The sequence below is a fragment of the Callithrix jacchus genome, chromosome 5 (assembly GCF_049354715.1).
Source record: "Callithrix jacchus isolate 240 chromosome 5, calJac240_pri, whole genome shotgun sequence".
NCBI lineage: Eukaryota > Metazoa > Chordata > Mammalia > Primates > Cebidae > Callithrix > Callithrix jacchus.
The window spans coordinates 54,875,507-54,896,896 of NC_133506.1; positions in this window are offsets into that span (position 1 = coordinate 54,875,507).

Sequence of the window (21,390 nt, forward strand, 5' to 3'; positions counted from 1 at the left end):
CCCAGCCCTCAAGAAGCTCACAGTCTCAGAATGTTGTAAGACTGCAAAGGCCATGGGAGTTCCGTGGCCACCAAGTGGCTGGCCATGCAGAACAAGGAAAAATGTCCTTCATCTTTTACAAGAAATAGGTGCTTTTGAAAGAACAAGCCTCCAACCGAGGTACAAGATGGTCCGCGTGACTCCTCAGAACTTCAATGCATCATGTCCTTATGCTTTTCCATTGAAATCTCTTAGGAAACATCTCAGCAATTTGCTTCAATTCTGCAAAATTTATGGTTTCAAAGAAGGCGTCTAAAAAGTTCCTGATACTTGTTTTCCTGGGTTCTTTTGTTCCAATGCACTTCTGGTTGAACTCAAATGGTTTTTTGTGTGGCTGAGGAAGAAGCAGTGGTTTGTATGTGTGCATGTTGCCGTTTGCACTTTTCAATTATTGGAACATTTTTAGTCACACTCTTCTCATCAGTGAATAGCCCACAGTGCATTTAGAGCCGTAGGTGAACCATGGAGACTAGGGAAACCAGTTGGGTTTTTTTTTGTTTTTTGTTTTTACTTTTGAGGGAAAGAGGAAGGTGCTACCTTAGTACTTTCTATGCTTGGCCCTATCTCTTAGGACTTACAGATGCTCCAGAGCTCACCAGATAGCCCGTCAGCACTGTGCTGCCCAGCAGGGCTGTACATGACATCTCCAAGTGGCACCATGTTGCACAGTGCATGTGCTGAAGCTCCAGAAGTTTTAAATTTTTGCTGTTTATAAATTGCATTTATGTTAGCCACTATTTACATAGAAAAGTTCAAACCCCAGAGGAATATTAACCAGTCCTAGAGCAAATCTATAAGACAATAGACAATCAGAGGGCCCCATACTCTTTTTACCTCCTCCTCCATTGATGAGAAACAGATCAAAACATACATACCTGAGCTTTCCTTTGTAGACATGTTGGTGCATCTGAACAGAGTCCATGTGCGGAAACAGGTATACTTAACTCATTAAAGGTTCCTGACGTGTATATTAATTACTAAGTCCAGTGGATTCCCTGTTCTGTCTGAGCTTAAAAGTTGGGTTTTGTCCTTCGTAATCCACAGTCTCTTCTGAGTATTATACACAGTGCCTGGCATACAAAGGGTTGCTCAGGAGGGTTTGTTGTCTGACTGACTGAATGCTCTGAAATGTGCAGTCCAATGGACAAGGGTTTTCCAACCTTGGCACATTGACACCAGGGACAGATCCTTCCTTATAGGGGCTTTCCTGTGTGTTGCAGGATGGTGAGCAGTGCCCCTGGGCTCTACCTTTTAGATTCCAGCAGCCAGCATCACTTCCTCCATACTAGTGACCATCAAAAACATAGGCAGACATTGCCAAGTGTTCCCTGCTGGGCACGTCACCCCCAGCTGAGCACCACTGATGTACATAAATCTACAATATCTAATTTTGAAGAATTTACTGAACATTTCTATAAAAAAGATTAGATTGGATGAGAACACTAACAAATAAAACAAGATGAAAGTCAAGATTTTGCTCTCCACGCTACTTATGGTTTAGAAGAGATTTGTATCCTCAAATGCCGAAGCAGAGCCAAACCATGTGCATTCCAGGAGCTTCTAGGAGATAAATTGGTTTCATTCATCTTAAGCCACTAGTCACTATTCACCCGCTTGTCTGTTTGGAGTTATTTAATTTCTTCCTGAACGCTTCCCATCTTGCTCAAATTTGCACCCTGTCTCTGGCCTTCTCTCTCTTCATAATGAAGGAGGTTGAAGTAGGTAGAAGTTTGCTCATCACCCTAATTACACTTATTTATTTAGAACATCGAAGTCCTCTTGAGATGACAAATTTGCTTTCTGCCAAAGTTATGCAGCTGATTGTTTATAACAGACCTTATAATTAATTGGATTGTGTCACTAGAATGCATGCATTTTTCCCTTTGCTTTGCAGGTGTGAAAATCTCAGAAACGGCCTTGCCAGGTTGAAGCTTTCAGCCACATTAGCCAAAGGGGACCAGATCTTCAGCACCTTCATTTTTTAATTGGCTTTTGATGTGGGACATTTCTTAACGACACAACCATCTTGAACTGAGACATTTTTTTTTTTTTTTTTTTTTTTAAAGACAGAGAGAAAGGGATTTACTATACTCTTCTAAGGACATTAATGAAAAAGAAATATTGTTTAAAATTTAGCAGGATGAAGAAAAATTTCCACTGGGACATTTCTTAACAACACAACCATCTCCTCTGTTGAATCTGCACAGCCTTTGGACATTCGTTACACCACAGAATTGGTCTCAGTTTTTTTTTTTTTTTTTTTTTTTTAGACGGAGTTTCACTCTTGTTACCCAGGCTGGAGTGCAATGGTGCAATCTTGGCTCACTGCAACCTCCGCCTCCTGGGTTCAGGCAATTCTCCTGCCTCAGCCTCCTGAGTAACTGGGACTACAGGCACGCACCACCATGCCCAGCTAATTTTTTGTATTTTTAGTAGACGGGGTTTCACCATGTTGACCAGGATGGTCTCGATCTCTTGACCTCGTGATCCACCTGCCTCTGCCTCCCAAAGTGCTGGGATTACAGGCATGAGCCACCGTGCCCGGCCCTGGACTCAGCTTATTTGGGAATTATTGTTTCTCCAAGCTTACTTAGACCACCGGTGGCCTCCTATTTTTGGTTTATGTAATTATTTTCTCATGCAACCCATGCCTTGCTTGCCCAAGTGTCTAAGGCTGCTGCTAACCATGAAATCTTATTCATAAGTCTGTTGTGAGGCAGAACAAAGGCAGTGTACATAACCTCACCAGAGGTAAAAAACAACTCTATCCTTACCCAACCTTTCCCACAAGGCTTTTCTGTTTGCCAGAAGTGTCAGCGTTCTTGACTCCATTGGGGAAATATACCTATGGCAAAAAACAAATCTAAAAATTGCATAGCTGACTGCACTCCTTCTGTTTTGCCTTAAATTTCATTAACCATGCTTTGCCCAGAATTTTTTTAATCTGTGGAGGCAAGTTTCCAATCATCTCCCCTCCCTCCTTCCTACCCTGAGCACACAAACTTTGGGGAGAAGGGAAGGAGAGCTTTGTCAAGAGCAAATGTCAGACAATAAGAGGAGATGATCATCTGTCCCTCAGTGCCACATTCAAAGATTGAATTTAAATGAATTAGCCAATGCAGGAAAACAACAACAAAATCCCCAGCAAGATAAATTGCTCGATATGCCATGTTTTAAAACTGACTTGATCAAATCAGTGGTTGACCTGAGGTCTTGCCTGGATGAACCCATGTAAACATACATAAGAAAACAGATTTTTCAAGGAAATCAAAGGGGCTGGTACAGAATAAATATATAAGTTAAACCAAAAACTGTGTAAATAGCAAATAATGTTGTTTCCTGTCACTGACAACTTTCTGGAATAGTTTACTATTTAATGTATCTGAACATCAAAAGAATCCCTTAACTTGAAATATTTTCCAGAAAGCCATTAAATAACATATTTTTTCAAATCAAAACCCAAGCTGGAATGGAAGCCCTCATACATATACCTATTGGTTAATTAAGGTTAAGATTCTCTCAACAGAAAGGAACTGGTCAAAGAGAGGTTGGTTCTGTCCAAAGACCGGATAAGTTTGAACATTATACTTCAGGTGACCCCCAAGGAAAGAAGAGGACCTGCTAGAGGACTCTCAGTCACAAGTTGGCATAGACTTTTTTTTTCCTGCTGCAGGTGTGAAATGGAAGGGTAGTATCCTTTCACTTGTGCAGAGACCATTCTCCCCAGGACATCAGCCTCCATGCATCTATTGAAACACCACCACCCAAGTTTGCAATGTTCCTCCCAGAGAAAGAAAGAGTTTAGTCTGTAACAAAATGGGGCGGGTTTGATCCTTGGGGGCACAGCTCCATTGAAGCGCCTCAGCTTCCCATTTGTTCAGAGAGGATGCTGGCAATCTGATACAGGACTTAAATGCAAAATGAATGCCACATTGGGGTTTGTGCCCTTTCATTTAATAATCACTGTGTAAATAGTAAGTAATTTTGTTATCTGTTGCTGACAACTCTCTGTAACAGTTTACTGTTTAGTGTTATCTGAACATCAAAAGAATCCCTTAACTTGAAATATTTTCCAAACAGTCATTAAAAACGTATTTCCTTTCTTTTCTGCTGACATTTTTTTTCTAAGAAATTTGGAGCAACTCTTTAGCTTGAAACTTTTATTATCTTTAAAACCTCTGCCTCTGTTCTCCCTAAGACTGCCTTCAGAAGAGCTGCAGCTGATCCCAGCACATCACTCACATAGCATCCACTGGTTACATTCCAGCGCCTCACTCTGCTGGGCATCAAGTGGCAGCATGAACAAGGAGGCCCCATCCAGGATCACATGCTTGGCTGCACCTCCCCTTTTAAGTGTTGGTGGGAGCAAGATTTTGAGTGAGGTCACTGCAGACAGTTATGCTCTGTAGGGGAGCGAAGAGAAAGAAGAAATGCTTTGTCCTGATGGCTTTTTCAAAGACTCAGGATTTCCCTGGATGCCTTTCTGGCTTTGAACTAAAGTGCTCTGAACAAACAACTTGCTTGGCTACAATTGCCCTTGGTAACTTTTTTTGGGGAAGACAGGAAGCTTTCTCCCCTACCCCGGCATTTTCTAAAGAATAAAATAATTTAAGTGTATTTTAAAAATTGTAGATAATACATATATAGATACACACACACACACACACACACACACACACACACATATATATATAAGTTAAAATTTACCGTTTTTTTTGTTTTTTTTTTTTTGAGACGGAGTTTCGCTCTCGTTACCCAGGCTGGAGTGGAATGGCGCAATCTCGGCTCATCGCTACCTCCGCCTCCTGGGTTCAGGCAATTCTCCTCCCTCAGCTTCCCGAGTAGCTGGGATTACAGGCGCGTGCCACAACGCCCAGCTAGTTTTTTGTATTTTTAGTAGAGACGGGGTTTCACCATGTTGACCAGGATGGTCTCGATCTCTTGACCTCGTGATCCACCCGCCTCGACCTCCCAAAGTGCTGGGATAAAATTTACCATTTTAACCATGTTTTAAGTGTACAATTGGGTGACATTAAGTAAGTTCGCATTCTTATACAGACGTGCCTTGATTAATTATGGTGTCCCATTTTGATACGTGTTGGCAGGTGATTTTGCCCTTGTGTGAACATCACAGAGTGTACTTATGCAAACTTAAGACGGTTCGGTCTACTGCACACCGAGCTGTGCAGTGTAGCCTGTGACTTCGAAGCTGCAGGCCTGTTCAGCATGTGACTGCACTGAATACTGCAGGCAATTGTAACAAAATGGTGAGTATCTGCGGCTCTAAACATATCTAAACACAGAACTTTGCGCAGCACTTTGCACAGTAAAAGTACAACATTATACTCTTCAGACCACTGTCATCTACAAGGTCTGTTGTGGCCCAAATGTCTTTATGCAGTGCAAGCCTACAGCCATCACTACCGTCCATCTCCAGTACCTTTTCATCTTCCCAAACTGAAAATCTGTACCCATTGAACACTAACGTCCCCCTCCTCGTCCTCCCTCAGCCCCTGGCAACCACCCTTCTACTTTCTGTCTATGAATTGACTGCTCTAAGTACCTCACAGGAGTGGAATCATACAGTATATGTGATTGGCTTATGTGATTGGCTTTTGTGATTGGCTTATTTTACTTAGCACTGTGTCTTCAAGGCTCATTCATGTTGAAGCAGGTGTCAGAATTGTCTCCCTTTTTAAGGCTGTATGTATGCATTGCATGTATAAATCACACTTTGTTGATTCATTTATTGATTGATGAATGTTTGGATTGCTTCTAACTGAGCGACCGTGAATAACACTGCTATAAACATGGGTGTACAAAGATCTGTTCCTGTCCCTGCTGTCATTTTTTGGGGGTGTATAATTAGAAATGGAATTGCTGGATCCCCTGGTAATTATTCTGTTTTTGGTCTTCAGAGGGGCTGCCATACTGTTTCACAGCAGCTGTACCACTTAGCATTTCCAGCAGCGGTGCCTGATTTCTCCACATCCTCAGTGACACTGGTTGCTTTCTGTTATTTTGATAATAGTCATCCTGATGGGTGTGAAGTGGTATCTCATTGTGGTTTGGATCTGTTTTTCCTAATGAGGAGTGACTTTGAGCATCTTGTCCTGTGCTTATTGGCCCTTAGTACATATTCTTTGGAAAAGCCTATTTGAATCCTTTGCCATTTTTAAACTGAGTTTGCTTTTCTGTTGTTGTGTTTTGGTTTTCTGCATATTCTGGATGTTAATCCATTAAGAGAGAAGCAATTTGCAAATACTTTTTCCATTCTGTGGATTGCCTCGTTACTCTGTTGATGAGTCCTTTGAGGCACAAGTTTTTAATTTTGATGAAGTCCAATTTGCCTATTTTTTCTTTTGTTGCCTGTGCCTTTGGTGTCCAGAAATCATTGCTAAATCCTAGGTCATGGAAATTCATGCTAAATCCATGACAAAGGATTTATCCATGGAAAAAAACTTTCCCCATATGTTGTCTTCTAGTTTCGGAATTGTAGCTCTTACAGTTTAGGTCTTTGATCCATTTCAAAGGGTGTATGGTGTTAGCTAAGGGTATTCTTTTGCATGTGGATATCCTCTTTTTCCAGTACCACTTGTTGAAAAGATTGTCTTTTCTTCTGTGGAACAGTGTGGCATCCTTATTGAAAGTCATTTTCACACATATTTGATGGCTTATGCTTGGGCATGCTGTCGGGAACTCTTGCTGTATTCATGCATTTTTTCTTTGAATTTACTGTATTTTTATGTTATCCATGTTCTCTATCTAGCTCTTCCACCAGATCACAAACTTCTTGAGAATGGTGCCTGGATGGTTTTCACTATTTTCTGTGTTGCCATCATTGCCTAGTGGCTTTATTTATTTACTGGGACTGATCTGATCAGTGTAGTCAGGCAGGCTATACTGGCATAAATGACCTGGCGAGTGGGTTTGCATCGACCCCCATTTGAAACTCACCCATCCTGAGCATGTCATAGGACGATTATGAGTATTCTAATGACTTTGCTCTGTCAGCCTCCGTCTCTAGCCAGTGAGCATCCTGTCGGTGCCTGGCCCATTGCTCACTTCTTAATAAGTGTTTTGAGCAAACAGATAAGCCCATGGATAAATAGCAGTGGAGAATACGGAGTGGCCACTGGAATCTGCTGCACTCGTCAGGGGAGTGTGGCCCAGGGGGTTGAATCACAGGTGGATTCTCCTTTTCAGTCCCCTTTTCTGGATCTTCTTTCTCTTTCTGGATCTCAACCTTGGATCACCTCAGGTCTCAGCTTCAAATGTCTTCTCCATCTACATTTATTTCCAGGGTAAGGTTATCCTTAAGCTTTAAGTCCAATCCATTTGCTGACAACTGCTGAGTCCAAATTTCCAGACCCACTTTCTCCCTTGTAAGACTAGTGAAGTCTCTGAGCCCTTCTGAGCCAGAGTTTCCTCTTCTGTCAACGAGGGATACTATGATCTTCCTTGCTGCTGTGTATTATAGACACTGTGTGCCAATGCCGGGCATCCAGGAAGTGGTCAGCATTATCTCAGTTTATCTTATTAAGAGTCAGCTGAGGAAACCCCTAAAGACTACTTATCTTATCAGATATTCCACAATAAAGGACGTTTGGAAATAAAAGCAAGGGTTAAAATGTGGAAATCTGCATGCATGGCAGGCAGCTCAGAGCCACCCCACACCCCTCGAAGTGTGAAGGGTATATGCTGCTTGTACTTTTCCATGTTAACCTGTTTTTCAAAGGCTTTTTTTTGTCAATTCCTTTTGCCTTCAACCAGTTGAGAGCAGCAGTATCAACAGAGGCCAGGGTGATTTCAGACTGAAAATGAACATGGTGTTGAGATGTAGGCCTGGTGATGCTGCAGGGCAGGAGAACCCCAAAACTGGGGCTTTGCCCTGGAGGCTTCTTGCCTTAGCTCAGGAAAGACTTTAAGGGTGAGCCAGTGGGGTTAGACGGCAGCTTTTATTGAAGTGGCTATGCACAGCAATGGCAGGGGGACGCGCCTTGCGGAGCAGTGTGCCCGGAGTAGCAGCGCAGAGCTCTGTGGTCATATGTATACCCACTTTTAATTATATGCAAATTAAGGGGTAGATTGTGTAGAAATTTCCAGGAAAGAGTGGCAACTTCTAGGTTATTGGGTTACTGTCCCGGAAAGGGTGATAACTTCCTGGTGTTGCCATGGCAATGGTAGACTGACATGGCATACTGCTGGGCATGTCTTATGGAAAGCAGCTTCCACCCTGCCCGTGTTTTAATTAGTTCTCAATTTGGCCTGGTGTCTAAGCCTCACCTCCAGTTGAGTCCCATCTCCTACCTCAGTGAAAATGAGTGGGTTATGTAACCAATGCCCGGAGTCTATTTGCTGGGCTGGTGGTAGTGTGTTGGGTCTGCCCAGCCAAGAAAAGTGTCTCTAAGAATGAAAGTGGGATGGGGCAGAGGGCTCAGCAGCTGGAGGGAGGTCCTTTCAGCATGCTGGGTTATGGGAAGGCCTCCAAGAATAACTTTTTTCCTCTTTTTATCCCAAAAACTCTTCTATGGGAAATGTGCTTTGAGTTTGAAGTAAAGATGAAGATTGGAATAAAAGAGAGAAACTAGCTGAGTGCTAAAGGAAAGGCTTTTGAGATATGACCTTATCTTGCATGTAGCGGCTGCCTACTCTCTAGCTGCAAGGACTATGGGGTATGAAGAATTCCCTTCACTCACATAGAGCTTCTTACATTTAAATGCACTTCCACATCTTCCCCTCTTAACAAGTTGTCCACCAAAATCCTAGAAGGCATTTTGATTCCTCTTCATCACTATTCTCCTGCTTCTGAACTTCAATTTGTTGCAAAATCTAGTAGGTTCTGCCCTCAAAATATTTTCTGAATCTGAGCTAGCCACAATTCTTTATTCCCTGTCACTGTAACCTCAGATTAAGCCATCTCCTATTGGTCTACACAAGCATCCAAGCTGGTTCCCCGGTTTTTGTCCTTAACCAATACAGCCCATTCTCCGTATGCAGCTAGAGGGCCCAGAGGGCAGAACTGACAGCCATAGCAGGTGGGGCCTGGGCCCAAAGGATGGAGCTGAGAACTAAAGGGGCGGAACCTGGCCTAGGCAAGGGAGCAGAAAACCACAGAGTGCTGTTCCAAGTACTTGCCACTTCTTGAAATTTGTCCTGCTGAATCTCTAATTTGGTTGGGATAAGTGACCTCTTTACTTAGTACAATTTCTCTCTTTTGGATGGGAAATGTCTATCTTATCCTGTCATTGCATTTTGCCTGTCCTACCACAGTATTTTGGAAGCATTTAGCTTATTTTCTAGGTTCACAGGTGCAGCGATGAAGAGGAATTTTGCCTGAAGATGGATTGTACCCAATGTCTCATCCATACGGATTTAGATGAAGAGATTTGACAGTTTTGACCTGATGATATTTAGATGAGATTCTGGACACAGAATTGATGATGTAATGGGTTGAGCTTTTGGGGACGGAATGTTTTGCACGTGGGACAAACATGAATTTTGGGGAGCCGGAGAGCAGACTAGAGGATTGAAGGGTGGTCCCCAACAAGATATTGACAGGTTTCAACCTGGAATCTGTGAATGTGACCTCAATTGAAGAAAGAATCTTTGTGGGTATAATTAAACTAAGCAATGAGATCATTCTGGGTAGGAGAGGGACCTAAACCCAATGACAAATGTTCTTAGAAGAAAAGAGAAAGAGGAAGGATGGAGACGAGCAGCCCACGTGAGGATGGGGCAGAGATTGGAGTTATGCTGCCCTCAACCTGGAATCACTAGAACCTGAAAGAGGCCAGGGAGGCTTCTCTCCTGGAGTCTCTAGAGCAAGTGCAGCCATACCAACACCCTGATTTCCAATTTCTAACTGTGAGAGAATCCATTTCTGTTTGAATGCAGCAACTTTGTGAAAGTATGTTGTAGCAACCACGCTAACACACTCCCCGTCAGCCTAAAAAGGGCTGCCAATGTCAAGCTTGATTCTAACCCTGCCGGGGGCTTTGCACTTGCTGTCTCCTTTGCCTGGAACACCTCTTCCCCAGGGATGTAAATGCCTGGCTTCCCCCCATCCTTGGGACCTGCTCAACCACCTTTGAGGCCTTCGCAGACCACCCAAAGAAAACGGTCTTCGTTAGTTTATTAACGAAGTGGCCTCACCCTGTCCAATCCCTTTGTGGAAACTTTCAGAGTCTGTAGTTCTGTTCTACCATGTTATTTACCTGTTCATTGCTGCTCTTCCCCAACCAAAACTAGGCTTGGATCTCAAGGGCTTGGATCTTGTTCCCTGGTGCCAAAAATAGGACCTGGATCACAGATGGGATGCAGTCTTTAGTAAATTTGCTGAGTGAATGAAGCCAGAAGGCATCCCTCTTTGCAAAATGCATCTTCCCTTGACTTTGTGTACAGAGGAAGAAATGGGCTGAAGACCATCAGTAAGACTGGAACAGAGCTCATACTATCCCCACCACCACCCCAGATGGACCCCCAGGTGCTGGTAGAGTCTCTACTCCCTCACTGTGTTCTGTTCTTTCTTCTGGTTATTCAGGTAGCGACAGGCACGCAGGTCCCCAAGGCAGGGGATTCCTGCTTTCTCCTCTAGAGAAGGGGCTGGGTTCACTTCTGCTTAAAATAAACCTCATTTATTAGGGCACATCTTGACACCAGCCACTTCTTGTTCACATGTTTGCAGATGTTCGCTCAGTTCAGCAAACTCAATCAATGAGTTTCAGTTGGGTGCCAACACCTGCCATGTACTGCAAGATGCTGAGGATATGAGGGTATTGAGGGCATGTACATCAGGGGATGTGCCAGGGGAACGACATGCTACCACAAAGGAGGGAACACAAGACGGTGGTGAAATGCCTGGAATCAGTATCAGATAGACCTCAGTTCTGGCCCTCACCCTCATTTATGTAGCTTTATGACCTAAGGTCAGGTACTTAATCTGTCCACACCTCAGTTCCCCAGATGGCAGAAAGGGATGGTAAGAGTACCTATCCAATGGTCGACATGAAGATAAAATGAGATCAGACGTGGAAGAGCTTAGTGTGGTTCCCGGCACATAGTGGAGACCCAAGAAACTGTGGCTTTTAAACATAGTGGGTTGTGGTTCATCTACAAATCTGCAGAAACCCACCTCCCGTGTTTCCTATCTGGCCATGCGACGGCAACCTATGTCCTGCCTGTGTTTGCATCACACTCAGGAATCACTGCGGTGGAAAACTGCTCCTAAGATGTCCTTCGAGAGCCAAAGTCAAATTCTTGGCTGAGAGAAAAACTGCTGCCCGAGCTGCCTCCAGACTCTTGGTCTCTTTGCAGCAGACATGATACAAAGTTTTTCATTTTATAAATAATTCCTCTACTCTGCAAAAGTAGTGATTTTTTTTTTTTTTTGCAAACTAGGGTTGCTTTGGAGTTAATCTCTAGAAATGCCTGACAGCTTCTGTTGCCCTGCAGTAAGTAAGGAGCTCTTGCTGGGGGAAGGAAGCTCTGTGGGGCGATGGGAACGGAGGGGTGGTGGCAGCGCTTCACCGCTTCACTGGGGCAGTAGCCAGGCAGCACTCTGGCAACCCTTTGAAAGGTGGGCCACACCCTTAACTGTGACCAACCAGGGCCTGGTGAGACCTGCCTGGCCTTCACCAGAGTGGAGGGACACTGGTTGGAAATTCTCAGGCCTGAAGCTGGGTCCTGCCTCGGAAGCAGCCCCACCAGCCAGCCAGGTGCTGGGAGTTGCTCTCCCACTGGCTGCCCAGACCTGCTCTCCTGTGAACAGGTAAGATGTTCCTCTTACCTGTTCTCTTCTTCACCTCTCGGCACTGGGCCCTTCCTCAGGGACCAAGGTTGCATTCCTCAGGGAGATGTGACCTGAAGCTCTTAGTAATACCTTAGACTTGTTCTTCCAGCCACTGTCACATTTGTCATTTTACCTTGGCCAGACAAATGTTGCCTCCCCAGTAAAATCTAAGCTCCTAGAGGTAGGGGCAAGGCCTGACAGCATCATCCCTGATACTAAGGAGGCGCTCGTGTTCGCTGGATGCACAGCCACAGAACAGAACCAGGGCCAGCTTCTCAGTCAGGTGCAGTGGGGGGGGGGGCTGGGTGGGTCTCCAAATATTTTTATCATTGTCATCACTGTAACAAAAATAATAATGGCTTATATTTGTGGAATTATTAGGTTGTGCGTCTCATCCTCCAAAGAGGATCTTAGTGAGCTAGCTAGTATCATTATGGTGATTATTTTTCCAAGGAAGAAACTAAGCGATGTGCTCACAGCGAATACTTTCAGTGGCTTCTGAACTCCAGGTGAGATGCACAGACCCTGCAGGCAAGCTCAGGTGTGGAGCCTGAGATAATGTTCTAAGGTGCATGGACATGACACCGATACTAACTCACATAATAATAAGGCTGCTGCTTCCTTCTGTTCCAACCCCGGTTACCCCCAGGACAGCCCCCCTTTGATGACAGCATGTCTCTACCACCTCCCCAACACAGAAAGAGAAGGCCAGCCAGGACCTCCACTGTCCACAGTCATATCTTGTTAGAATGTTAATGATGGTGTTCTGTTATATGTATTTTTATTTTTGTGGGACAGGTTCTCACTCTGCTGCCCAGGGTGGAGTGGCACAATCATGGCTTACTGCAGCCTCAATTTCCTGGGCTCCAGTGGTCCTCCCACCTCAGCCTCCTGTATAGCTGGGACTATGGGTGCACCCCACCATGCCTGGCTAACTTTTTAAATTTTTTATAAAAATGGGGTTTTGCCATGTGGCCCAAGTTGGTCTCCAACTCCTGGCCTCAAGCTATCCTCCCACCTCAGCCTCCCAAAGTGCTGAGATTACAAGCATGAGCCTCTGTGCCTGGCTTTATTTAATTTTATGATTATTAATACTTTCTATTTATAGCACATAGTTTCTGTTTGGGTAATTGATGTCTCTTTTTAAAGTGAAAATCTTGAAGAAAAAATGTTTTCCGGTAAAAGAAAAATGTTAAGTGAATAATGGTGGGGGTAATACCCAGCTGTGCCTGACATCATGGTGGTGGAAAGGGTGATGATAGCGGCAGGACCCAGCCTGGGGGGAGCTGTTGAGAACAGGTCCCCCCCTCTGAGGATCCACCGAGTTGCCACTATCCTGGTGGCTGGGAGCACCACCTGGCCTCTGATTGTATCTGTCTTGCATTGTTCTCTGACAATGCCTTTTCCTTTATCTCTCTGGCCAACCACAGGCTTTTAAAGTGCAAAAAGTGGGTCATAATCCTGCATTTCCCGGGGCACCAAGCACTCTGTTCTGAGTTGCTGGTGATTGATGGATCATCTCTTACAGGCTTAACTGCCATCATATGCCTGACTTTAGTGTCTGGCATGAATTAATTACTTATTCATGGTATTGAGGAAAAGGCAGATGTGGCTTAGAATTTTCTGGTTATAAGCCTTGCCATGCACCTCATTCCTCCTGGGCTGACTTGGGTCCTGATGGCCACAGGACGGAGTGGGGACAGCTGGTCTACCAGGGTGGCTGAGCTACATATGGAAAAGACTGGAGAACCAGGGCAGAAGAGAAGACCAAGGGTAACCTTTCTAGGACACTGATATACAAGCAGCTCTGGTAACACATATGCATTACATCCATATTTTAACGTACTTCATGCATTAATTTCTTCCGTAGAAACAACCAATCCGGTGCTAATGACAATGACCAGCACTAACATGTTGTATCAATTAGAAACTACTGTTGTTCCAAGTGCAAGAGAGATGGAAATGGGCTTAGAACATAGGGATTGGGGTGTCTGGATGCATGTCTGGTGCAGGTGAGGCATGATGCAGTGCCCTCGACGATGCCCCCATGGGTCTGGTCCCCTCCGGGCTCTGATCCATCTTCCACAGCCTCGCCTTCAACCTGAGGCTTTCCAGTGGGGCAGATGGCGTCTCTGTCCCGGAAGCTCCAACCAATGTTGCTGATGTGTCACTGGCTCTGACTGGGTGATGTGCTCATGCCTGTTAAAACACCTGTCCAGAGGGTCAGGCATGCTGGTTGGGCTTCGGAGCCAAAAAGACCTGGGTTAAAATCATGATTCCTACCACCCTCCCCACCCCTTGCCTACCTGCGTGACTCCGGCAAGCCACCTCCCCATCTGAGTCTCGGTTTCTGCATTCAGGAAATGGGGATAAAGGCAGCACTTGCACAGGTAGAGTTATGGGGATGAAACGAGAGAATGCGGCGGAGGCAGCGAACACATCTGTGGAGCATCTACCATGTGTCAGGCCCCGGTCTAGGTCCTGGGGCCACAGTGGTGGACAGGAGATGTGACCTGAGGCTTTTGGTAATGTTGCAGGGGAGACAGACATGCTCCAAGTCAGCCCAGAAACAGGATCAGAGAAACAGGCATCTTCAGAAGGCTGAAGGGTACTCTAAGGAGAAGTCCTGGGTCTTCCTGGGGCATCAGCAGTGGGTAACTCAACCTAGCCTGAGGTGTCAGAGTTTTCCCCAAGCAGCTGTCCTTGACCTGTAATCTGAAAAGACAGTTTATGGTGCAGCAAAGAGTCCCTCATAGACTAGTCTTGTTGCTCCTCCCGGAACCCGCAAAGTCCATTCCTACCGTGCAATTCCCCTTGTCTGGAACGCTTTCCATGACTGCACTGGTTGACCTCTTTGGATTTCTGCTCAAACGGCTTTCCTCTTCATGCCATTCAAAATGGTGCCACTGTCTTCACCCTACTTGTCTCTCTCTGCCCCTTCCATTCCTGTCTTTTTCTTCATAGTGTTTATCCAGCCCAATGTCATATTAGTTAATTCTTTGTTTTGTCTTATTTCTTGGAGGCATCATGGAGGCCCATCTTGTTCTCAGGTATAATCTCAGTACTTAGAAAAAGTGTCTGACTCCCAGTAGACGCTTAATAAATAGTTGAAGGAATAAAGGGACAAACAGAAAACCCATTTATGTGGATTTTCACAGTGATATGAGTTGACATCTCAGTAACTAAGAGTTTAATCCTAAGGTTTTTCTGTTTTATTTTTTAAGCCAAACCATTTTCATTTCCTCCCCAATCCATCAGCATGCTCCGGCAGAAGAGTTTGCCATCTCTGGGCTTTACATCTCTGAACAAATCCTGCCCTCCTGCATTACATCTCTGAACAAATCTCTGGGCTTTACATCTCTGAACAAATCATGACTTCTGGGCTTGATTGCATTACTCTTTGGTTTAACTGTGTCCTGCCAAGTTGACTTTGGCTCATTAAAAACACAATCGTGACATTTCTTTCAGAAGAAAATGCATCTGTGCCCTAGCTTGAGAAGTTCTGTGAAGTCCATTGCTTATTCTAGGTTTGGAAAGTTCCAGAATCAGGCAGCCTGCTTTGATTTCTGTTCTCCCTTCCCCCACCCGCAGTGCTCTTCTCCTCCATCCCATTGGGTCTCACTGCCCTCTCACCATTCATTTTCTTACCTTCCTTTCAAGTTTGAACTGTTCCCAGGTGTGAGGGAGGAGGAAAAGTAGGTGACATACTAGAGAATGCAGAACATTTAACATCTTCTTTTCTCTGACACTGGGAACAAAAGTTTAAATAGTTTCATGTAAGGAAATAAAGCTCTTTTTTGGGGGCGAACCCACAACCTCAACAACAATGAATTACCTGCACTCTATAAATTCCTCTATTTTTAACCAGTGCTTCTGGTGTTTAATAGTGGCGACTTAGGTTTGAAGCCCAAATTCACGTTTGACTCAGCCAACATTTACAAATGGATTTCTCAGGACTGTGAGAGCACTTTAGGCTGTTGTTGGACTTCATTCCTGCTTGTGGTAGATTGCAAATAGCCCAGTTCTTCACACCGCTCTCACTGCACATGCTGTTGGCTGTGGTGTGCCCGCCTGAGTCACAGCAGCTTGGCCATGGGGCTTGCTTTGGCCACTGGGGTGTTCGTGGAGCCAACAGAGGCTTGCAAGGGGCCTGTGTTTGGGGTTTTCTTCTCTGAAGCCCCTTCTCCTGCCATGGGAAGGACATACCTGGCTGGCCTGCTGGAGGAAAAGAGGCTTGGGGAGTAGAGGCGAGTCATTCTCTTTGTCTCAGTCAAGGTCAACCGTATCCTCCAGCAGCGACCCCAGACAAATGAGTAAGTCCAGTAGGATCACACAGCGGCCTAGTCACCAGATGCTTTGTGGTCTGAGGGATGTTTGTAATGCACCTTATGTGGCAATGGATAACTCATACACCATCCTCAAAGGACTTCCCATTTGGTGAGAGACAAAAGTTTGCACGAAACTGTAATTACTACAGCTACACTGCTGCCGGGTAACATTTTTCAATGCTTATTTGTTTTGCTCCAGGTCCTGTATTCAATGATTCACTGTCATTTAATCTGTGCAACAATGTTTATCCTCGTTTCACAGATGAAGAAACTGAGATTCAAAGAGGCGCAGTGACTTGCCCAAGGTCACACAGCTAGACAAGGGGAGGTCGGGATTTTAACCTCTGTCTGTTTGACCTCAAAGCCCGAGTGAGGCTATTATGCTTTTCTGCAGGTCTAAATATCTTAGCAGCTACAAGAGGATCTCAACGTATTATTTTCTTAAATAGGCAAATCAGGTAGAACTTGCTAGAAGGGGCAGCGTTTGATCTGGGATTTAAAGTGGCTTTGGTCAGAATTTCGTGCAATGAGGTGGGAATGAAGGAGTGCTTATGTGAATATTTTTATTCTGCAAGCAGATCAAGGTATTTGGCAGCTGCTGGACATAAGTTTTCCACATCCAGTGATTGGCTGCCTTTGATGGACACAGGAACGCATCACTATATGAACTTTAAAGGGACACAGCTTGTGAAAAATTCCTCTGATAAAAGTCAAGGCCACTTCAAGGTTAGTAAAACACACAGGTGTGTGTGTGATGTTGACTTAACTTATTCAAAGGCATCTATCCCATTTATCTGCTAAGATGCTTGAAATTCCCACCTTTAGCTGAGGCATTGAAGGCTCCAGTTAAAGTGCACCACATGTTGTTTGCGATAAGTTTGTGTGTGTCTGCGTGTGTGTGTGCATGCACGTAGTCTGAGTCAGGGCTCCTATGCGGGATGGGAAGGGTACAAGTTAGAGGCATTGCTGAAATACCAAAATGCAAGAGATTCCAAAAACAAATCAACTTCCTTTACACTTTTCCCCCAAGGGCTGGGTGCTGCTGAGAGATGGAATCTCTGTGCCCTTCCATCGGGAAGTGGTCTATGGGCATGAGGCTCCAGGTTAGCGTTGCATTGGATGGTTGTATAACGTGCTGCTTCAGGGTCCAAACAGCCACTCTTCCGCTCTTCCCTGCATAGCTTTTACTCCCAGCAGACATGGTTTTGAACGAGCACTTAGTCTTGCCTGCTAGAACTGTGGAATTTCAGATTTTCTAGAAAAACTTTATTTATTTCAGTAGCTCTTCTCATTCTCTGACCAATGACCCAACATAGCCGTTCTGCTGCTGCTTCTGGAGACAATTACCATTAGCAGCATCCATGTTCTTGACAACCTACTCCACTATCACAGTAAGTTGAGACAAAACACATCGGGATGCTTTTGACTGCAAGTGGAAGAAACCGAACTTGAACTGGCATCAGCGAAGATGGCGATGTCTTGGCTGTTGTAGGTGAAAGGTCTAGGAAGCCATGTTGGGTCCAGCGCTTATGACTGAGCCTCGATTCCCTACTTCACTTTCTACTGATTTCTCTGTGTTGGCAGCATTCCCAGAGAGACTTTTTACCTCGTGATGACAAGTACTGCTGTCACCCTCAAGCTTCTATCTGATTTTCTCAGCAGCTCCCCAGAAAAACACTAAAGCCTCTTTTCGAAGTCCCAGAACTGAATCTCCTGGGTCCTGAGCAGCCTGGCTTGACTCATGGGCCTATCTCTGGACAATCTCTATATTTAAAGCTGTATTAATTTCTTACTGCTGCTGTAACGAATCATCATGGACTTAGTGGTTTAAAACAATAGCAACGTATTATCTTATTTTTCCAGAGGTCAGAAATCTAAAAATGGGCTGGAAGGACTATATGCCTTCTGGACACTGAAGGAGAGAATTCATTCCTTTGCGTTTTCCATTTTCTAGACACTGCCTGCATTCCTCAGCTCATAGCCTCGTACCACACCAACTTCTCTTTCCATTGTCACATCTTCTCTGACTCTAGCTCTCCCCCTCTGTCTTATAAGAAGATTTTTAAAAAATTACATTGCACACCCCTCCCCCCATCCCCAATAGTCCAGGGTCACCTTCCATCTCAGTGTCTTTCATCACACCCTCAAAATCTGTTTTGCCAAGTTAGGTGACGTATTCACAGGTTCTGAGGATTGGGACATGGACATCTTTGGGTAGCATTATTCTTCCCATCTCAAAGATGATGTGATGGTCTGCTTAGTTAGTTAGTCCATTGTCACAAGCCTGGCCCTGGAGCACCCTCTGAAATCACATGGACAGAGAAGGGGAGGGGCAGTTCCGCAGGGGACGATGTGGCCCATTACCAGACCTGGAGGGATGGAATGCTGGCAGGCCAACAGCAAATGTCTACAGCAGAAAATGCAGGAAAACACTTCAGGACTCTCGTGAATAATTTTTGTTCCTTTTGGGATCACCTGATTTCTTTCAGGCATTGAGCACATTTTACTGACAGCACTAAAGTTCAGAATGCATTGTGATCATTTTATTTCACTGGGAGTTTTGTACACAATGTATGTCATTTATAAAGAAAGGGATTTGGAGCCTGGCGCTTCCTCCAGTGCATCTCAGAATGAACCACGTGCCGATGAGGGGAGGCACAGCTCAGAGTGGAACAACATGGAAAAGCACTTAATTACTTGATTTCTGAGTAAGTCCAGAGTTCCTGCTGCTGTAGGTGGGTGGGGAGAAGAAATTCCAGCATGATGGAAAACTACATAATATATTATGTTACTCTCCCTTAAATCCCTTAAATTAAAGGAAAAACAATCTTCAAAGAATCATAAAGCACATAAAGAGACAACTGGAGGGGATGCTTATCTTAGATAAATTGCAATATTCTTAACGGCTGGGTTTTGAATCAAAATGTAAGCGGTAAGGTCTCAAAGCAACAGTCGCACATCTGCTGACTTGGAAAAAGTTGAGAAAAAATAAACACAATGACCAAGCCGTGCACTTGGCCAAGCCCCAGCAGTGTCCTGATACATGACTTCTTCTAGAGGCACACTGGATGCTGAGGCAGTGAAGGGGGATCAAGGAATATTGGCAGACTTCTGGGGAGAAGAGTGCATTCATTCGTGTCCTCTCCAGAGGTCATCATTCCTTTACATGACCTTCCATCAGAGATTCTGGGATGGAAATTAGACAGATGGAGAGGCAGTGACTTGTCAATGATACACAGAAGAAAATGGGAACCATTAAAACCCTGGGTATGGGTTCCAAAGGCAGCACTGCTTAAGGATTATGAACTCTGTCCCTGGAATCATGTGGAGTCAGTTTTGAATCCTGGTTGACTGCCACTTAATAGATGCATGGTTGTAGGCTGGTTACTTTGACCTTTTTGAGGAGATGGAGATAATGTTAGTATAAATTTTGTTGAGTTGTCACCACACAATGATGGAAACCACCAACTTGCCACTGGGTTACATGAATTGTATGTTTCTTTTGCACATTGCTTAGCCTGGAACCCAGGAGGTTTGTGATCGTGCCAAGTCTCCAAGCTGGCTTTACAATGAACTACTTCATATTTTAATTGAGGGTACCTTTTCGTGACTTAAGTATATTAATTTAGAAAGGAATTTTATATCAATCACTACCATGCACAATAAGCTCGATTCCATAGCCTGACAAAGGCTCCAAGCCTATGGCCTGCTATCCCTTTGCATAAAATGGGAGTTTGTTAGAGAGCTGTTAAAGACACATCTGATGGAGTCATTATCCTGTCCATAGTCAAAGGCCAGAAGAAGAGCAGCAAAGGGAGCTCTCTCATTTCAGAGCTGGTGTTGGTGAGTGTCACCACAGGCTGCTGCCTGAAATCATGGCACCTGTGTTACTTTAGGGACCAAGGAAAATGCTGCCTCCTCTGACTATCCAGCTGAACACACTGTCTTCTTCTCTCAGCTCTGTGCAGCGTTTTATGTCCTCAGCATCCTGGATCCTTGGCGATCTATCCCTGAACTTCCTTAATTCAACTAGAGTAGAAGACCCTGAGGGCAGGGTCAGCTCTGTCCTGGTATTTGGCCAGCACCTCCTGGTGCCTGAGAGGCTCATCCAGGGTTTGTTGATTTTTAGTCCCTGTGAAGACAAGTGGTGGTCGGCTTCAAGCTACCAAAGGCCCAGAGAGTGGTCTGAGCAGCCATGATACTGCCTGTGTCTGAACATGGTACCTGGAAACCTCCTTCTCCTCCTTTTCTCTTTCTAGTTGATTAGTATATTTTCTATTCCTCCAGCCATCCCCCAATCCAAGAACTTTTTATTTTGTTGGAGATGGAAATTTTAATTCCAAGGAAAGAGATAATAATTATTATGGTCTGAATATTTGTCCTCTCCAAATTTATCTGTTGAAATCCTACCTGCTAAGGTGATGATGTCAGGAGGTGGGGCCTTGGGGGGTGATTAGGTCATGAGAGTGTAGTCTTCATGAATGGGACTGGTGTCCTTAGAAAAGAGACCCCCAGAGACCTGTTTTGACCCTTCCACAATCTGAGGTTGCAGTGAGAAGTCACCATCCATGATCAGAAATCGAGCCCTCATTACCCCGAATCTGCCAGCACCTTGATCTTGGTCTTCCAGATTCCAAAAATGTGAAAAATTAAACTCTATGGCTTATAAGCCACCCAGTTTATGGCATTTTGTTACAGAAGCCTGCACAAACAAAGATAATACTAAAGCAATCCAAATTCTAGCCCAGTAGGAACAGAAGATACTGTGAGTCTTGGTTTTTTCTTATTTTCAAAGCATCAAGTACCAAAAAAAAAAAAAAACAAAAAGCAACCTCTCCCCTTCCCAGAGCATTTGTCCTGCTTGGTGGGAAGTAACCCTAAAAGACGGTGTGCTTCACTCTCCACTTTCAGCACCTTGTCTTGGATTCAAGGGCTAAGCAGGATGGGAGAGGAGTCGGGGGATGGAGAACTTCAGCCTCAGCATCAATTCTGTAAGCTTGAGTGCTACTGTAGTAACTACAGCTCCATACCAATTACCCAGAGTTTATGCTGTAAAACAACCATTATCATGCTCATGGATTGTGTGGGTGGGAAATTCGGACAGGGTGCAGTGGGACCACTGTTCCTCAGCTGGAAATCTTGAGGGCTGAGAGCTCGAATGATCTGAAGGCTCATTCACTCACTCACAGGTCAGTGGCTGACACTGGGCGTTGGCTGGGAGGCCTCAGTTTC